This window comes from Python bivittatus, unplaced genomic scaffold (genome assembly GCF_059951505.1).
Source record: "Python bivittatus isolate LINGU-HERP-01145 unplaced genomic scaffold, Pbiv_v1 ctg000980_np1212, whole genome shotgun sequence".
NCBI lineage: Eukaryota > Metazoa > Chordata > Lepidosauria > Squamata > Pythonidae > Python > Python bivittatus.
In genome coordinates this window covers 55,773,636-55,793,173 of record NW_028277125.1, presented here as the reverse complement: position 1 = coordinate 55,793,173, position 19,538 = coordinate 55,773,636, and positions in this window count along the sequence as shown.

The window sequence follows — 19,538 nt, the reverse complement described above, 5'->3', positions numbered from 1 at the left end:
GGATCTTTTCTCTAGATAAAAGGACAATGTGCAGCTTCTATGAAACTAAGCAGATCTTCCTGAGGGGAGGAGACAGCCTGTCCCAGGCTCTTATTACAATGCTCCGAGAGGAATAGCAGTCCCACATATTTGCATAGATGCTACCTCACCCTAAAACTCTGCAAATGCTCTACGAAGTCCTGAAGCCAGCTTCTCTGAAGTCAGCTAGATTGTTCATCACTTCAATTGATTGGATCCTCTGAGTGTTGCTTTGTTTTAGGCTGAGGCCTTTTATATAACTATAATGAATGGGGCCTTTCTGTATTTGCTATACAGTTTAATTAGTTTCCTGCAAGAGCTGTTTCTGTTTGGAAAACAAACTACATTTTCCCCTCCCCTTTCTGCTTCCCACCACTGTTGCAGACACTCAGGCTCCTTGTTGTATTTTAGCCCCATTAGCCAATGAATTAATCATAATGGCTGCCAACCTATTAAATGCCACTTAATCTGGATGGGAATGTGGCATTAGACAAATTGGGCATACCAGCATGCTTGGGTTAAGCGGTCAGATTATTGAAGGGCTACATTTACGTGAGCTGTGAGAAGTTCAATTTAAAGTTTCAGATTACAAAAGTTGAAAATTTGGTTGGTTGTATTCTATGAACAAAGGGCTAAATCATAGCCAGTCTATTGTTTAGTTAATATGAAAGTCTTCAGTTTCTCTGGCTTCCTCTGCTGGAACAAAGTTTAAGATTCTTCCTGTATGGATGGAAATCAAAGCAACAGAATGACCATGTAACACCTCAATACATGCCACAGAAATTCAGTACTTTAGGGATGCACACCCTTACCTTTAGATGGCTAACTGGTTGGTTCAGAGCCATGATTTTCTCTATTCACTGAAGTCTCCCTGCAACTAAACTACAAAATCTGTGTTATGGCCATATTAGAAGCATTAATCAAAAATAAGTGATTCCTTTCCTACCAATTCGATGCAGGTCTCTATACAGCCACTAGATGGTGATTAACAACCATTTCTGTTCAGCCCATTTCAAAAGCTTTTTTATCCTTTAAGGATTTTCCCCACCTTTCTTTTCAGTGAAACCTAATTACGCTTACATTCTATAATAAGACAAAACATGTGTTTGATCAATACACTAAGGACAAAAACAATTATCTTGTTATACACACTTTTTGTATTACTATACAGCAAAAATAATATTCCCCTCCTGTTTTAGGCTAGGTTTGCTGTTTCCTTAAATGTGTCTCTGCATGTTTCTGACTTGTATCTCTAACTCACTTTTCTACTTCTGATTCATCCTACAACATTCTTAGAAGTCTTAAACTACAGATCTGGAGAAAATGTCAGCTTGACAGAGCCATAAGGAAGCATGTTCACATTCTAAAGTTTACACACATATACACATACAAAACCAGCTGCTAAAAGTTAGAAGTTCCTACTGCTCAGTGTGGTCTTGCTCAGAATTGTTATGTTATACCCCCTGCAGTCCCATGTTTTGATTTTCTCTCTCCCACCTTTCCTTCTGCGACTAGCAGTGTGTACTTTTCTGCATTAGGGATGCACCACCCTTACCTTGGTGAGGGAAAGTATAGACCCAAAGGGGAGATTAAATCACTGCTACTTTGCTGGCTTGCTGTCCTCAGAAAGTCTCTGAATAAACTCCTAACTTACATTTCAACTCCAAACTTGAAAAATGCTTAATTGTTCATTTGTTGTACAAATCCTGTACATTAACAATGGTCAGTATTGATCATTTTCATTGAGTGCATATTCTGATGGCCCAGCTGTTCCCACATGAAGCTGCCCGTACCTTGAAATGTTTGCCAGAGGTTCTAACTTTGCCTACTCAACAGCCTCATTAGTTAGGCAACAGAGGTAGAACAGTGCTCCAGTATCCCCTATACCAACTATGGTTGGTTGGTTGGTTGGTTGGTAGGTAGGTACCTAGTCTGTTCTTTAGATTAAGATAATTTTGGATTAAGACAAGTCTGAGTTTTTCAAAATGCTGTAGTTTCATTTATGGCACTTTTTTTTTTAACTTCTGCTTTAGTACACATAGAATATTCTTTCTTTTTAGAGGTAGGTAGAGAAAAGTTTAACTGAAGCTGCATGGTCTAACTCTCTGGAAGAAATTAAAAGAGAATTATATGGATAAAATGTAGTTTTGGAGAAAAGAATGCCAAATGATATCAAGTCAACAGTATTTTGTTAGAAAGGTAGCATCTGAGACTGAATCCTTATCTTCAGATATCTTTATTGGTAACAGTGTTGCATTTCTAAAGTTCATAAAAACTATTTAAAAAGCTGGAAATTTTAATGGAACTAAATTGCTTAAGCAGTTTAGCTAAACTGTGTTATGGAACTGGTCAAGAGAATGAAGAATATCCTTTTAATTGGATATTTACTACTACAAAAAGCATACTCTTGCTTCATATTAAAAGATTTTAAAAATGTGTGGGTTTTGGATTTTTGTGTTTTTTTAAAAACAAGTTTAGTTATTAGTACATGTTATTTGTGAATGCCACCTGGATGTCAGCCTATGAAGTTCAACAACCTTAAATGGTTGAGGCATAGCACAATAAGACCAACACAGAGGTCATCTATATATATTTCATTTTCCATCAAATAAATCAAAGTAGTTTAGCCTCTGCTTCCTCATAATAATTGTCTGATGTAAATTAAACTAAGTGGACAGACATGTTCCAGTAATATTGCTGGAGCTAGTATACTGGCTGCAATATAGAAGATTTGCCAGAAGCGTGCTTAAATCCAGACTGATGTAAAAGCTTCGATCAGGAAGAAAATAATCAGACTGTGTGAACTGTAACTCAGGAAACAATTCTAAAGAATACCAGGTAGGAACTCTAAAGATTCCACAGATACTTTGGAAATGGAAATTATGTGTACTGTATATGTGTCTCCCTGAGAAAAATATGAGGAGAAAAACTATTTGGTTTACCTCTGAAGAAGCAGCCTATATTTGAAGCTTTAGCAATATCGGAAGAGATGAAGAATGAAGAAACAAAATTAAACCCCAGATGGGAAAATGATGTCATTCCAAAACTGCTGTAAGGTTTGCAGTGAAATTGTGCCTTAACACACAATTGTACTTCATAACAGGAAATGATAAGAAATACCATCCACATAAAAATAAGGTGGGAGGCTGAACATTAGGAAGGGAGCCTCTTACAGAAAATGAGATTTGTTTTCCACACAAATGTCTATTCCTTTGAATTGTAGAGGTGGACATGCACTTACATACCCCTGGAACAACAACCAGCAAACAACTTATTACTACCCCATATCCATTTCTCCTGAACCTCTTTCCTTGTTTAATATTAGCTCCGCAGAGTTTATTAGTCAAAATATTAGCTGAATATTACCTGGAGGAGTAGATGATGAAAACGCTTTTGATAAATAATGTTCAATCCTGGTTATTTAACTCTTGCCAAATGAGAGTCACCATCCTTCTTCAACTTTCACCATAGTGATTGGAGTTGATGGAACAAGAGGCCCCAGAGGTCAAGATGCTTTGCTGTTGTTCCACATTGGGATAGTTTTTTGATGTGTGTGTGTGGGGGGGAGGGGGTTTCACTTTTTATCACTGTAGTTCTGTTGCTTTTTTTAACCTGATTTAGGGTTGTCAGGTATACACTGCTGAGACTCATCGGTGATTGGAGTGGCTTATAAGTCTGGTAAATAGATAAAAATATATAAACATTGGATTGTATGGCAGGTAGAAATGAAGCCCTGAATATTTTCTCCTTTCTTAGAAACAGTAAAATCATTTCTTAGTGAATGTTATAGCAACCAACATTTAAAAACAAAGTGCTTTGCTTTTTAGAATAATTGCTTTATTAACATAATTAACCTATTGATTGATTAAAAGTCATACAATTATTAACCAAGAAAGATTTCTGTAATTGGACAACAACTGTAATTTGTTTGCAGAGAATTACACATTTAAAATTAAAGTGGTCTGACAAAATAGGCAACTTTAAGTGATACATATAGTAAAACAGGATAGTTTTTCAGACAAAGCATTGATGTAAACAAAACATAATCAAACATACTTCTCTTTACACACTTTGTTAAAAAGCTGCTGTCCTTGGGTATAATAAACCTCAGGCATAAATTGTATTTTGTGAATTGTGTTACTTCTTGTCAAAAAGCATTGATTAAAATTTGCCTCACAGGCAACATAGGAAAAAAACCCACAGAAAATGTAAAATAAAAATAAGTTATTAATCAGTCTAACGGGCATCTTAAATGGAGAACTGTCTTCTGTGACACATTAAAAATGATAATGAGGAATATTTCACAAGGCAATATTTGAACAGGGAAAAAAGAAGGAAACGTGTCAGGCAAACTTCTCCGTCTACAGCTATCTATATTGCAGCTTAATAATAGAAGCGTGCTGTATGACATGTTTTTGTTAACAAGGCTGTCTTGCCCAGAGATATACCTGCATTTTGTCATAAAGCTACCCCCAAACTCTAAGCCTTGGGGCTTTTATTGCCCTGGGACAGAAATTTGCAGTGCATGTTGGCGGCAAGAACATTTTAGCCCAGTGAAATAAGCATCGATATGGAAAAGGGAAGGACTGGCATGTTGTGACTTTGACACAAGGCTATGTTGCAATGTGAATGAGTTCTGAAAAGTCATATTTTTATGACATACAAAATATCCTACAGGCAAACTGTCTTGTTTCTTATGTTGAAAGGAAAGTACAGAAAAAAATGATTATCGTGTTTTTTACTCAGATATATTACAGCTATCATAAAAAGTCTTCCTTGTACCTTAATCATCCTTCCCATAATGAGTGGGATCCAGATTAATCATGACTTAGGACGCACTCTTTGAATTGACTTAAATTATTCATGTCTAATTTGTTCTATTGATTTCAATGGGCTTATTTTGACCAAGTCAGATCTAAGAAGATAAACCATGGAATGCATATTGCTCTTCCTTTCTTCTCTCCTTTTCTTGATCAGTTTTGGAGAGGATTAATGTGCATGTAACAACAGCAAAGAAAAGGAAAAGGGACTGTAGGTTTCTTTGAGAATGGAAATGGAATGATCTACCACAATGCTGGCTGGGGAATTCTGGGAGTTGAAGTCCACACATCTTCAAGTCACCAAGGTTGAGGAACCCTGACCCACCAGAAGAAAAAGAACCACAGCATGGGTATTCAGGACAACATGGATTTGAATGGAATCACCATTCTCAAAAATTCATATCAAGCAATATGATATTGACTTATATTTTAGAAAAGTGTGTCCAAAATAGTGCATACATTTTGTGAATATATAGGCAAAAATGTATATATTTGATATTGTTGTGTTAACATAAAGTATATTGGGAAATAAAGCATACAGCAATATACCAAGGAAAGTTGTGTATAACAACAGTCCAGACTTTTCAATGGATTAAAAAACATTAAAAAACAGATGGAAAAAAACGCATTCCAGATGAAAATTAAACTAATTTATTCAATCATAATCTGCTATCCTTTCTTTTAAATGACCTATAGGTGGAATTATAATCTCCCAGCAAATTCCATCATTCCATATTCCCCTGGTTTTATGAAAATACCTCCCCTTTTCTAAGGTTTTCCATGGAGGGAAAGAAAAAAACCCCAAAACAAAAACAAAAAACAGAATATATGTGTTGTTGCCCAAGAACACTAAATACATAGAGTTTGTAATGCTATGTCAGGATTCTGAATATAGACTAACTGAGAGAGGAACAGTTAAGGCTTAACATTCTGGAGAAAAAACAAAAGTGATAATATCAGGATCTGTTCTCCATTAAAAAAAAACTATCCTCTCCATGCATGAAATGAAAATTAAGGGTGGAGGCCTTTTCTCTCACCTATGAAAGATTCTCAATAAAGAGATCTTTTCATTTTATTATTTCCATTCCTTATTAATATTAATTTCAATGCAACATATAACATTTCTTTCTTTCCAAGAATCATTCATAGGTGAGAGGAAAGGCCTCCACCATTAATGTTCATTTCATGCATGGAGAGGATGGTTATAGTTGCTACAGTACCCTCAGAGAAACTTGGCAGTTCTGAATGGCCTCATTCTCCAAACAAGTGAAAAGGCAGATTTCTTTTAGCCTTCTTGGCATTTTGATCACTTAAGCAAATTAAAATCATTTTATGCCAGCATATTGCTTCCAGCAGTTTGCCTAAAAGAGTGCCTCAACTATATCCTTCTCTCAGAGATACTCCGTCTTTGAGGGTGGTCCTGTACTCCATGCCATGATTTGTTGAATGACAGTTGGTGGCAACATGGAAACAAAGTGTTCCAAGCATCTTGTAAATAGTTTTGTTTTTAAATTACTTTGGGATTTTAAAATAAGAGGCCGTATATAAATAATTTTGGCTAGATTAATTGATAATATGTGGGCAATGTCATTTTTTCTGAGTTTTGTTTTAAACTGATTTGCAGGAAATCAGTCCTCCAATATCTGGGAATTTGCCACTTCACTCTCAGGTCCACAGAAAAATATAAGAACGCAATTTATAAAAATTATAAATATATTATAAACGTAAAAATATATAAACGCCTGGCTGGGGGTTGCTCATCCATGTTTTAAAGGATATTCCTCTGGAAACACTAAATGTACACATAACAAGCATAGTTGCTACATTCTGCACAAAATGATTTTATGAGGAAAGCTTTGAAGATAACCCAGACTGTGGGAAAGGTAAGGAACAGATATTTCCTTATTTATTGCATTTATAACTTACTGAATCAACCATAGATTTCCAGGGTTTTACAATTATAAAAGCATTATACATAAAAACATTAAAAAATAAAATATTGTAATTAAAATCCAATTACATTTGAGATCAACACATACAAATCCAAGATAAAACAGAAATAATAGAATAGTAGAAATTATGGCAATAACATAGACACTAAATGCTCTGCAGAAACCTCCATCTTACATTTTCTGAAATACCATTAAGGAAGGAACAAGTCTGATTACAAGGGGAAGGTCAGTTCTGCAATGGAAAAAACAGCTACCGTTGGCTCTTCTCACTTCACACTGGAAACAATTAAGAGGTTTTTTTAAAAAAGAAAACTCCAGGTAGATAGATTCCAGCTGGAAGAGGCAATTCTGTAAGTATCTAGGTACCAAACCACACAGGACTTTATAGATCTAAAACAGCATTTTGAATTGTAGCTGTAAACCAATGTAGGACTCAGGTGATGTATATTTCTGGGAGCTAATACGTGTCAGGAAGTGGGTGCTGCATTCTGCACTAATTGTATAGCGAGATCTTCATGCCTCAGGTAAGGCCACAACTACTGCACCCGACAGGACTGGGTGAAGGCCAAATAAAAGCCCAGGAATGTACGCAAGTCACAGTCTCTGAGGTAGTGTCTCCCCATCAAAAGACAAGTCTGGGACAGATTGAGATCAACACTAACTCCATTTTGTTAGGATTCAACTCCAGCTTGTATCATCCCATCCAGACCCTCAGAACCTACAAGCACTCAGAGAAAACACACACAGAATCATTGTCCTGGTCCAGTGTGGTGAAATACAATTAAATATCATCAGCATACTGCTAATACTGCACTCTAGACTAACAGATGATCTCTCCCAGCAACTTCACATAGATATTAAACAATAAAGATAGGCAGGAATGAACTGAACCCTGTAGAACACTACTTCATTACACTGCTATTGTGCTGACTTCTCCCCCCATGCCTCCATTACTTCAAACTGAAACCCCACTGAGGAAGAAGCTGAACCATTGCAAAGAGTACTTCCAATCCTCAAACCAGCAGGATACCATGACTGAGGAATCAAACATTGCTGAGAAGTCTAATAAGACCAGAACTGATACACCCAATCCAGGTCATCTACCAGTGTAACCAATTCTATTTATGTTCCATGCCCATGTCTGAAACTGGACTAAAAAGAGTACAGTTAATATGATTCTTCTAGAGTGCTCTGTGGCTGACTCCCTACCATTCTCTCAATGCACTTCCCCAAGAAGGGGAAATTAGAGACCAGCCGGTAGTTGTCCAATGTGCCCAGATCCATAGAGGGCTTCTCGAGGAGAAGGTGTACTATAGCTTCTTGCATGCAAAATCCATTCCCAGCTGCAAGATGGTGGTTGTAGGTGATTGAAGCCGGCCCCATTTGTAGATGTGTTGATGTCACAAAATGGAATGGGCTTCAGTTGTGATGCTGTGACTGCCATCTTGCAGAGTGTGACACAGACTGATGTCTCATTTAATTTATTTTGGATGAACATCTGTTGGATGACAGTATGACTCCTGTGACTGTAGATTAATCTATATTTATTTGTGTACAGGAAGATCTGAAAAGAACTTATCATGAATCAGGAAAAATAGAGTTCCTAATCATATAGAAAGGTTCCAATTTGCTTATACCTTCTTCTGACCTGAGGTCACCATTCTGCTTCCGTGGTGTGTGTGAGCGCATGTGAGTGTATGTGCATATGCATTAAGGTGCATCATTGGTATCATTATGCAACATATGCAAATTACAAAATTTGCACCATTTGAGCAATTATGTCATGATGCATCTCATCATCATGGCTTGTACTGGATGCTTATGCTACCTCCTTTCACACACATTCTTACCAGCCTTAGCATCTAGGTAATCCTTATTTCTAGCCTATCCTAAAGATTTGTCAGGCAAACAGTTAAAATCACACAGTGCTGGTGTGTGTTGGCTGATATTTTCCATTTTAAAAGGAGTCAGAGCTTCTGTTAACAACAGCCCGAAGTGGTGTCACAGTCTGTTATTCCCACAGCTGCACACCATCAATGAATAAAAAAAGCTGCATATAATAATGATGATTAATTGCATTTTTTCTCATATCTTTATATCAATTAGCTGGGAATGGTCCTTTGTTTAAATAATTGTCTTCTGTAAATAAATGTGTAAACACTACTTAAAGCATATTTTGGTCTAATGGCACTCATCTGAAAGTTAACAGATTCAAGATGTGATGTGTGTTTTAATTGATTGGATGTACAATAAAATATGACATTGGGTGTTAATTTTTATAGCAACTACATTAAAACTTCAATCAAATTATACATGGTACACAGCAATGTGAGCCTGCATTAGACCAATTCTTTTTTCCAATGCAGACTGGCATTATAGAAATTATGTGAATACTGTAGGAGTAGCAGCTGACAGAATAATGACTGTGCAAAGATATTTTGTGCCTCACCTGACAGCTCTTGGAAATGGAAAATATATTCTACTTTGTTCACCCTTTTATAGCTGATATAAAACATTTGAAGATGATGAGCATAAAATAGTACCCTTCCCTTAAGACCAAAGTTATCATAAGAAAAAGGTCATTTCCCAACGTATTGACCAGATATGTCATCATACCAACCCCAGGTATTGTCTGCTAGAGACTTTGCCTTTCCTAAAAACATTCTTGGCAGAGATTCCAGTGTCTAAAAATATGGTCAAGTCCCTGATAAGATGTGCTACCAAGCCATTGTTTATACTCCTTATTTCTTAAGAAAAGTATAAAAAGGTGGTAAAAGCTCCCAAACAGTTTGAACCTCATTGTAGACGCAAAGTCCCAGGAGGATTCTATGCAGCTGCTGGCTTCAAGAGGTCCATTCGCTGATGTTCTTGGAGCTCCTGGAATGTTGAAGGGACACGGATTGGTTTAACTTTCACTGTTAACTCTTTTAATATCTATTCAATAAAATTCTTTTTGGCATTTCACCCTACTGCCTTCTAATCCTAAAGAACCTATTGGTTCCAGACTGGCTACTTGGGTGCCAACACAACATTTCAGTAGTCCTTTGGAAGAATTGTTTCAGACCCCATGTAAGCTTGAATACAACATCTCTGTGTTATTACCTAACTACCTAAAGCAGCTCATCTTTTTCAGGACTTGGTATGACTCTAAAAAAAAGATGGCACTAGTTCATTAAATTTAATGCTCAGGCAGACACCTGAAAACAGGCAGGCTGCTTCAGTGAACGTCAGATGGACAGTGTGCTTGATTAGGTCCAAAGCATTTCTTCTAAATCAATTCTATTAGTACCAATAGAAGAGAAGTGTAGAAGAGGACTGAACATTAATTCTATTAGTGTACAGTCCTACTATTTATTACCTTTACAAAAACAGTTTAACGCTTCTTCCCCTTCTTGAGAAAAGTGGCTGGCAGAATGGCCACTCATACATCATCAAAACCAGAACATGTATTATCAGTAAAAAAGGACCAAAACTTTGTATGATAATCCAAATGTAAAACAGAGAATATAATACTGTGATCACTTGATCTGTGCACATGCTCAGTGAAGGTTCTAGATTCCTTCATACCTTTATAGCACTCTAATATTCTTGCTTATGGCTCTTCACCTAAAGGAAGATCTTCCATCTGCTCCCCAGATGGTTAATTGTCCTCAAGTATGTTGTGTCATTTAGGGAAGAGAAATTACTGGTGAGCAGAGTAGCAACTGGAGGTTTGGGGATGTAGGAGTTTTTAAAATATTCATACATTTTTATTAAATACTTTTGAGGGAAGAAAAGACCAAAAAATTAAAAAAGACAAATGGGAAAAGGGGGGGGGGGGGAAGCTGTATGCTAGGATTATGGTCCCTTCCTCTTTGGGTATGTGTGACATAGCCATCTAGCAGTATTCCAGAACATTTTTCTTCTAGACTAATGGTGACATGCATGAATTGGGTAAGTTTATGAAAGAAACAATGGTGCTGGTCTTCTTAAATATTAGATGAAAAGAAGGTGCAAGTAACAGTGTAGCAATGCCCATATTTCCATTATCTGAAGATAACAGGTTGGGTTTTTTAAAGTATGTTTTTATTGCAGCAGTATAAACAGAGTAAGAAACTAACCATTAGTGTAGGAAACAAGGACATGTTTTAACCAGGTTTTCCCAGCCCAACTGTACAATTTTAGCACTAAATCAAACCATTCATTTTGGTTCTGCAGGCATTTAAAATTTTGGCACAGCAATTCTACATTATTGGATACCAAATGCTCCAAAACTGATATTCTGACAATTCCTTTGGTCTGCCGGGAAAAGAAAGAGAGAGAGAGGGAGAGGGAGAGAGAGAGAATGCAGATTGATCTAAATTTTCTTCAGGAAATACTTCCTTTGCATCTTCAACCCCTTCAACCCCTTCTACCCTAGCTCAGATATGATCCCTTTAAGGACCTTCTAGATTATATCTGATCATGACTTCCTTATCTCAGAATGCAATAGAATCTGGTAGGAAAATAGGAGGGCTGATTTGCTCCTTCTAGGCTAGAATCTCGTCTCCTACCTCAGGGGGAATTTAGGGAATAAATTACCCTAGGACACTATCCTATTATGCACCATTTTTAAATGCTTTGCTGATTGATTTTTTTTTTTAAGAAATAGGAGTCTTTTTCACCCTAATTTTGTCACTGTTATCGTATAAAGTTGATACTTTTATGATAGCATGCACTTTACATTATAGTTAGAAGGGTGAATGATATATTTTAAATATATCATAATTAGATAGACTACTGTAACAGATCAAATTGAGTAAAACCAAATTCCCCAAATTATTGTATGCTGGATAACTATAGCAATGCAGTGAAAAATAAAATAAGATTGAGATTATGGATATAAAATGAGGATCAGATATCTCTCCTACTGTAACTTCTAAATTATTTATCCTTTCTTGAGTAAAACCTGCCACTGAATCTTGACAAGCACAAAGTCTAACGCTTCATCTATGTTTACATTTACAATAGGATTCCCTTTGATATTTGAAAAGTTCTCATGTCATCTGGCCTTAAAGTGGCTTCAGAACTTTTTTTCATGGACCAATTTGTGAGAACTTGACAATGCCAGGAATTGCTTTCTATTCAGACAGCTTCCCTTGGGGACAACCATTGAGGATTAACACCTGTTAGCTGGAAATAACAACTCATAATATAATAGTTCCCTGAAATATTTTTTTTTTAAAGAAAATTATAGAATATATAATTTTTCCTTCTGATTCTCCAGGGTAAAATGTCTCTGTGCAAAGCACCTACTGAATGTTTAAGAACATAGCTTTCCTTCAGACCAAAGCTCTTAAACAAAAATAGTTTTTATTGCAACCTTCTAATAAATATCAGTGTTTCATATATAATGTAATATTTAAGCAGTAAAACCTTTATTTAACAGCTCTTAAATACTAGGTAATTGTATCTTAAATATAACAAGAGGAGAAGTCATGGTTTCAACAGACTTTTTGAGATGTCTCCAATATGTCCTATGATTGGTATTTTTCAGCTGTTAGATAACATTTGCCTTTTGGCATTTTTTTCCACACTTGGAACTATACATGAGAGAGATAAGTAAACTTCAAAGGACTAAATAGCCAGGGGAGGGTGGGATATGGCCACACATAAAGCTGCTCGACTTCCCCAAACCCCTTTAGTAGCCAGACAAGGTCACTGATCAGGGTAATTTGCAGGAAAAGTCAATTTCTCAAGTACCCAAAGCAGGTGTTACGCCATTCTAGGACAATTTACTAAGACCAAATTGAGGAAGTTGAAAAAAGCAAAGGTCATGATACACAGGAAGAAATGAGGAAAGTAAATCCCTTTGACTGTATTTTTAACTCTTTTTCAACCGCAATATATTTACAAACTCAAGGCTGTTTCCACTTTAAAGAGAATCATTTTGGGGGGGGGAGGGGTAAGGTTAGGAGATGTATTTACAGGAAAGGAGGTGGTGGGCTGAAGAAACATTCCTTGTACCGTGAAATAGTTTATTTTGGCAAAAGTAAGACCATTTAAAAATGTAGGAGGGGATTGTACAGAGACTGTGTCAAAGTAAAATTAATGAAATGATGCAAATAAAGACATCTCTTGAGAGAAAAAATATTTTTATATGTTTAAAGTTAGGGACCCTTTACTGAACTCCATGAAACTCACTCACTCTCTCTCTCTCTCTCTCTCTCTCTCTCTCTCTTTATATATATAAAACACTGCTTGCTTAACTATCCACTTTTATTTTGAAGAAAAAGCAGCTTTGGAGCTTTTAGAGACTATTTTTGTCCTCAGTTTTGCAGTACACTCACCCCTCCTTCATTTTAGCTAAATCATGCTCTTTCAGAGAATTCTGAAATTAATGGCCCTACACCCAGCTCCGACAGCCATTTGTAATTCAGCTTTGGAGGGGGGCATACAATTGTAATTGCTGAAACCCCTTACCATATTCAGCTTAGTTCACAGTAATTTCTTCCTCTGTAATCACGTACCCAAGGACAGGATATATGGAATGAACAGATAGAATGAACTGCATCACTAAGATCAGAATATCTGCTGGGTGCGTGAAGATGAAAGATTCAGCAGGTTTCTTTTTTTTAAAACTCTTTAGAGAGTTATCAGGCTTGTGGGGGGTGGGTCTGTTCAGCAAGGTAAGGATGTTAGAAAATATACATTTATCGAAGCTCAAATTATCTTTCATTTATACATTCAGCAAATAATTCTGATTTTATAAAATAGCCATTTCTCGTTTCTGCAAATTTGAAAGGTTGGAATGGCACCCACTCTGTCACAGCTATAATGTACTCTAAACAACTGACATCTCTTTCTATGTCTGAGCAAGCGTTTTAATGCAACTGGTCTCCTGTTTGGAGAAGTATTTAGAACTTTAAACTGCATATTCGAGTTTACTGGACTCTTTTTTTCCTCTATTCTTAAGTAAAATGACTTTAATACTAGCAATGTGATTATATCACATGGATAGATTGGTAAGGCTAATTTTTTAAATTTAATTTAATTTAATACCTAAGAAGTGCATATTTCTGTAAGGTAGCTTTTGTGTATTTTGTTCTTCATATTTAGCCTATATATACGAATATATGAAGAACAAAATACACAACATTCTCCAAACAGAAGACCAGTTGCATTAAAATGCTTGCTCAGACATAGAAAGAGATGTCAGTTGTTCAGAGTACATTATTATGTATACATTATACACACACACACACACACACACACACACATAGATATATGATTGTTTCCAGCCTTCAGATGTAACTGATATTTGTGTCATTTTGTATATATGTATATATTTTATTCATATGTGTGCTTGTGTGTGTGTATGTATATATTCATATGTGTGTGGGTGTGTATGTATGTGTGTATATATATATATGGTACATATATTCTTTCCTTTCCTTCCTTCTTTCTTGGAGGGCAGGATGAAACCAGTTTCCTGTTGCCTGAAAAAATAAAATAATCCAGCTGTTTTTTTGGGGGGGGGGGTTGACACAAATATCAGTTACATCTGAAGGCTGGAAACAATCTAGTTGCTGAACACTCTGTATTCTCAGCCTGTGAAATCGGAAGATGAGTAAGAAGGACGTGGCTTGGTTATTCAGGCAAAAAAATAAATATAGTAAAGCACACAAATAAAGCCTCCGCACCTGCAAGAATGCCCAATATGCAAAAAGGACTTGCATCCCGAGGGGAATCAAGTCAGGACACTGGGGGCTCCACCACATGTGCAGCTGGCAAGATCGCTTAGCCTCCGGCAAGGTCAGAAGCGTCAAGTGCGCAAAAGAAAGACCCGCTCCTGTGTTCGGAGCAAAAACATAGCTCAGTTGCAGCTGAACTGCAGCTGCATCTTGACAGGCTCTTGGCCCTTTGTTCAACATATTAGATAGTAGCCTTCCTCAACCTGGTGTTCCCTCCAAACGTATTAAACCACAGCACCCACCATTCCTAGCTGGCATGCTCGGGCTGGAACAGGATGATAGATGTTGTAGTAAACCCATCAGGTAGAGGTGGTAGATTGAGGCAGGCTATTGTGATCTCCTAAGTGATTTTGAAATGTGTACCTATTACATTTGCTTGAACTGTTAGTGAGTGGAGCTGATGTCCCTGATTGGAGTTTCGCTCCTTTTGAAATAAAATGTCCTAGCAGAAATTCATGGTTTAGATCTGAGTCATCTTCAGACCCATTAGCAACAAAGTTTAATTTCAGATGGAACAAAAAAATAACAGAACAACCCTGTTCAACAGATGGCTGGAGAGTTATCTTAGTTTTAAGTAACTGAAGCTAAATGAAATCAAGTCAAATTTAGTTTATGCCATGAGCATATCAATCACTTTTGGGGTTATGTTCCTGGGACCCCCATTCAAAAACCAGGCCAAGCCCTCAACCTAGAACAAGTTGATGTAATGAATAGACATCGACCACACATTCCCAGGCAGCAGTGTTTGAGTTTCAGTACATGCTCCTCTGTCTCAGGCAGGATCTTCCTGGCTGAGGCATGGATGGAGATCACCTAGGAAGGGAGATTAACCCACCCTTCCCTTTCTATTAGATTGAAAAAGGACCCATCTTCTAGAACAATGGCTGAGGTTAACCAAGGCTGAGAAGAGACATGGAATTCATTCCATCTCCCCAGCAGCTTTAGGATTAATTGACTGAAATTCACAGGAGAGAAACAGGGAAATGTTTAGAAAAATGGCTGTGTTTGAAAGCAGAGGGACAATAACATTTAGTTAGGGCTATAGCATAACATTAATTTTTATTTTGACTGTATTTAAAGTCTAATGAGTTGTCTCTTATATTTATTTTGTCTGTATAAATTCACTAATGCATTAATTTATGCAGTTTGGAAACTCTTTGCATTTGAGTTACCTCCAGTTGCCCTGAGACATAGCAGACCATTTTCAGTCATTAGGTAGACTTGAACAACTCTGTATGTTTATCTCTTTTGCCAGAGAATACTTGCTTGCCTCTTATCCATCTCTTGTGAGTTTAGCCTATTTCCCAAACAGGGAGGCAAATAAAATAGCTGATTCCCCAGCCGTATGCCCCAACGCTTCAAGGCAAAGTAATGTCACTATAGAATGTGCTTTGTTTTCTTTCTTTCTTTTTTTTCTGGCTTGGTTGTTTTCTTCTTCTTTTATTTATAGTGATTAAGACTTTTTCCATAGAATAAAGCACAAATTGAAAGAAAAAATAAGAAAGAAAGAAAGAAAGAAAGAAAGAAAGAAAGAAAGAGAGAGAGAGAGAGAGAGAGAGAGAGAAAGAGAGAGAAAGAAAGAAAGAAAGAAAGAAAGAAAGAAAGAAAGAAAGAAAGAAAGAAAGAAAGAAGAAAGCAAGTAAGCTAAAGAAATATATAAATGATTTCTAACCTTTTCAAAAGATAATTGCAATCTTATTGTCCCTCCTCCATCTTAGATGTTATACAAGTCCCTTCAACCCTCATTTAAGCCATGTCTTTCTTAATCTTCAAATCCATAAATCATCATTTATTTCTTCTTCCAGCAAAACTTCTATATAAAGTTTCCAGTCTTTCAGAAAAGTTTTGTTGTTTTTTTCTCTGACCAAACAGGTCAGTTTTGCTGTTTCTGCAAATTCTGCCATTTTCACAATCCATTCCTCCACTGTAGGGAACTCAGTATTCTTCCATTGTTGTGCATACAATAATCTTGCTCTGGCTTGTTTTTCTTTTAAATTGCAAAACAGTAACACTGGTGGAGGGAATCCTATATTTCTCAGATGCCAGGGTTAAGAGGGAGAATGCCAGCTGAAGTGCTCCCTAGAAGATGGGGGTGGCATTGAGAGCTACCAAGCTGCAGATCAAAGCAAGAGGTGGAGTGTACAGAACCAGAGAAACTCTGGAAAAGGAAGGCTGTGACTTCTAATCTTTCACTCTAGGTTAGTGTTTCTCAACCTTGGCAACTTGAAGATGTGTGGACTTCAACTCCCAGAATTCCCCATCCAGCCATGCTGGCTGGGGAATTCTGGGAGTTGAAGTCCACACATCTTCAAATTGCCAAGGTTGAGAAACAACGCTCTACGTGTTCAGCCCTGCCACCCTAGTTGGATATCTTTATTGTGGTAAATTATGTGGCAATCTTTGCTGAGCAGAACCTAAAAGAAGTAGGTTTTAGGTACAGCTGCCATTTTTTAAAACTCTATGACTCCTGAAGAATATCATCAGGATATAGAACTGTGCAAAAAAAACTTTTTCTCCCCCAAATAAAAAAGGCATAACAGAAATTTAACAGATAAACTTTCTTCTGTAATTATACCTCCATATTGCTAACAGCATTTTTTCTGAAATATTTCTGGCTCTCATGTTTCTGACATTCCTGGATTTTGGAATGATAAATATGATGCTCCAAAAAGGCCTTTGATGCTTCTTGAACTGCAGCTGATCTGCAATGATTTTTTTAAATAAATAAATACTTTAAAAAACTGTATACACGTCATGAACAGGGATGATACATTAAATTGGGATAAACAGATTTTAAAAATGTGGTAAGACAGTGATCTAAACACCAGTTCCATTAATACCGGGTAGACCAGTCTTTCTCAAACTTACCAACTTGAAGATGGGTGGACTTCAACTCCCAGAATTCCCCAGCCAGCATGGCTGGCTGAGGAATTCTGGGAGTTGAAGTCCACCTATCTTCAAGTTGCCAAGTTTGAGAAACAGTGGGCAAGACTACATGTTCATAACTGTTTGACCACTATAAAGCAACAAAAAAACCAAATTTAATTATGCCTGTGGGTTTGGCTTTGCCTGATTGTTGTTCTTCTAAAAATGAGTACATATATTTCATTTATTGATGTAGGCACCTACTAGTCACAAATTGCAAATGCGTAGGGTGCTGAAGTATACAAATACTATTATAAGTATCTGGAATATGTGTGTGAGAGAGTGCATGTGTATCCTATTGTCAGGTTAGCTTTTTAAAAAAAGAATGTGTTTAAGAAAAAAGACAGCTTCACAATGATAACATGGGTTTTAAAAGAACTATAGCTGTTGCTGTTCATTTTTCCTCTTTATTGATGTAATTTAATTATCATATAGACACAAACATTTGTTCCAGGGCTGGGCGCTTCACATCTGTTAGCAAAGATTTGATTAGGGCTACACAAATGCACCAGATTAGAGCATCTCGTTGGTGGAATTCAAACCACCTGGATATTTTAGCAACATCAGTAAGAAGAATTCTCTTCTTCCAAATCAGTAAATCCAAGTTATATTAAAAAGAATTAATTAATGAGTTCCAGAGAGGCAAAACAAACATTTGACAATGAATCATATTATCAAAGTGTTTGTATGAGATCCTTCTCAGCTTATGTTTAGATGTCAAATTATATTACCAAAACTAAACAATCCAATTGACTGATTTCTTAATGCAATAAATGTCAGTGTTATATATACTTATTTTGGAAGTAACATGATAAACGGTGGCAGAAAACTTTAACTATAGCAATCCTTAAAACAGTGGGTGATAACTGCCTGGGAATCCAAGCACTGCTTTTTGTTTTTCTGTTGTTTTAGCTTTCATACAGCTATTTAAAACACAGGAATTCCTGACCTAAACATTCATACTTTTGAGAGTAGTTCTCTTTCCAGCATTACAGTTACATGTGTAGAATTACAGATAATGGTAATGCAAAAGTAGTGGCAATTCCTCTCTTTTCTGCTGATCAGCTTCCATAAACAGATGTCATCAATCAGGTGGACAAACACCCAATCACTTCTTTTGAATTCTCAATGGAAGTTGCTGGTTCTGCTGTTCAGTATCTAATATCATCTATTTATGAAATCCTCCAATTTCCACCACTGAAATATAGCCTATACAGGAGAAGCTGAGATGTGTTTAAGGATGGATTTAGGCCTTGTTTGCAATACTATTTTCTGTAATTCTATACATGTAACTGTCATGTTGAAGAGACTCAATCATTTTATCATTCAGGCAAATATGCTACAAAGTTTTCAGTTCACCTGAAAAGTTTCGCTTTATTTGTCCAAATTATAGTCAAAATTTTTAGAAAGAGATATGGTTTGGTATCTTCCCTCATTAGATTCTTCATTAGCCTTATGTAAAGGATTCCTTGGCCCTCTCTTTTTAAACAGAATGACTTGTGTCTTTTACAATTGTCATATTTGCTCTTATCTTGTTTTTCTGACTGTGTGAGAACTGACTCACACAATGTATGATTTTTATGGGTAAAAAGATCTCGATTGTATTTATCACCCAATATTTTCCATATGTATCTCGCAATATTAAAAGATATTCACGATATTTGAGTTACACAAGTACAGTATTATAACTACATGAATTTCTGTATATCATCCTTCTTAAGCAATTATGTGAAATTGCAAAGTTGTACAATAGAAAGTGTACAAAGCAAGACTCTAACCAGCAGTGGATCTATATTCTGAAGGCTCTACTGATGTCCATTCTTTGTAACACAAAGTGCCCAGGGGGTGGGGTGGGCATCAAAAAGGCAAGATGGCATATGCCACAACCTCCTTTTTGTGTTTTTTTTAAAATTTTCTTCTATAGCACACAAACTTTAAAAAATACAATATTATGGTTTCTTATTTCATACATGAAAAGTCTTTCAAGTTTATGTGCAAATCATCAAGTACAGATGATTAAGTGTGAGTGTGTGTGTATTATCCACATACCTAATACTGTATATGCTTCTTCTCCCTAAAATGCTAGTTTGTAAGGAGGAGGATTCCATGGT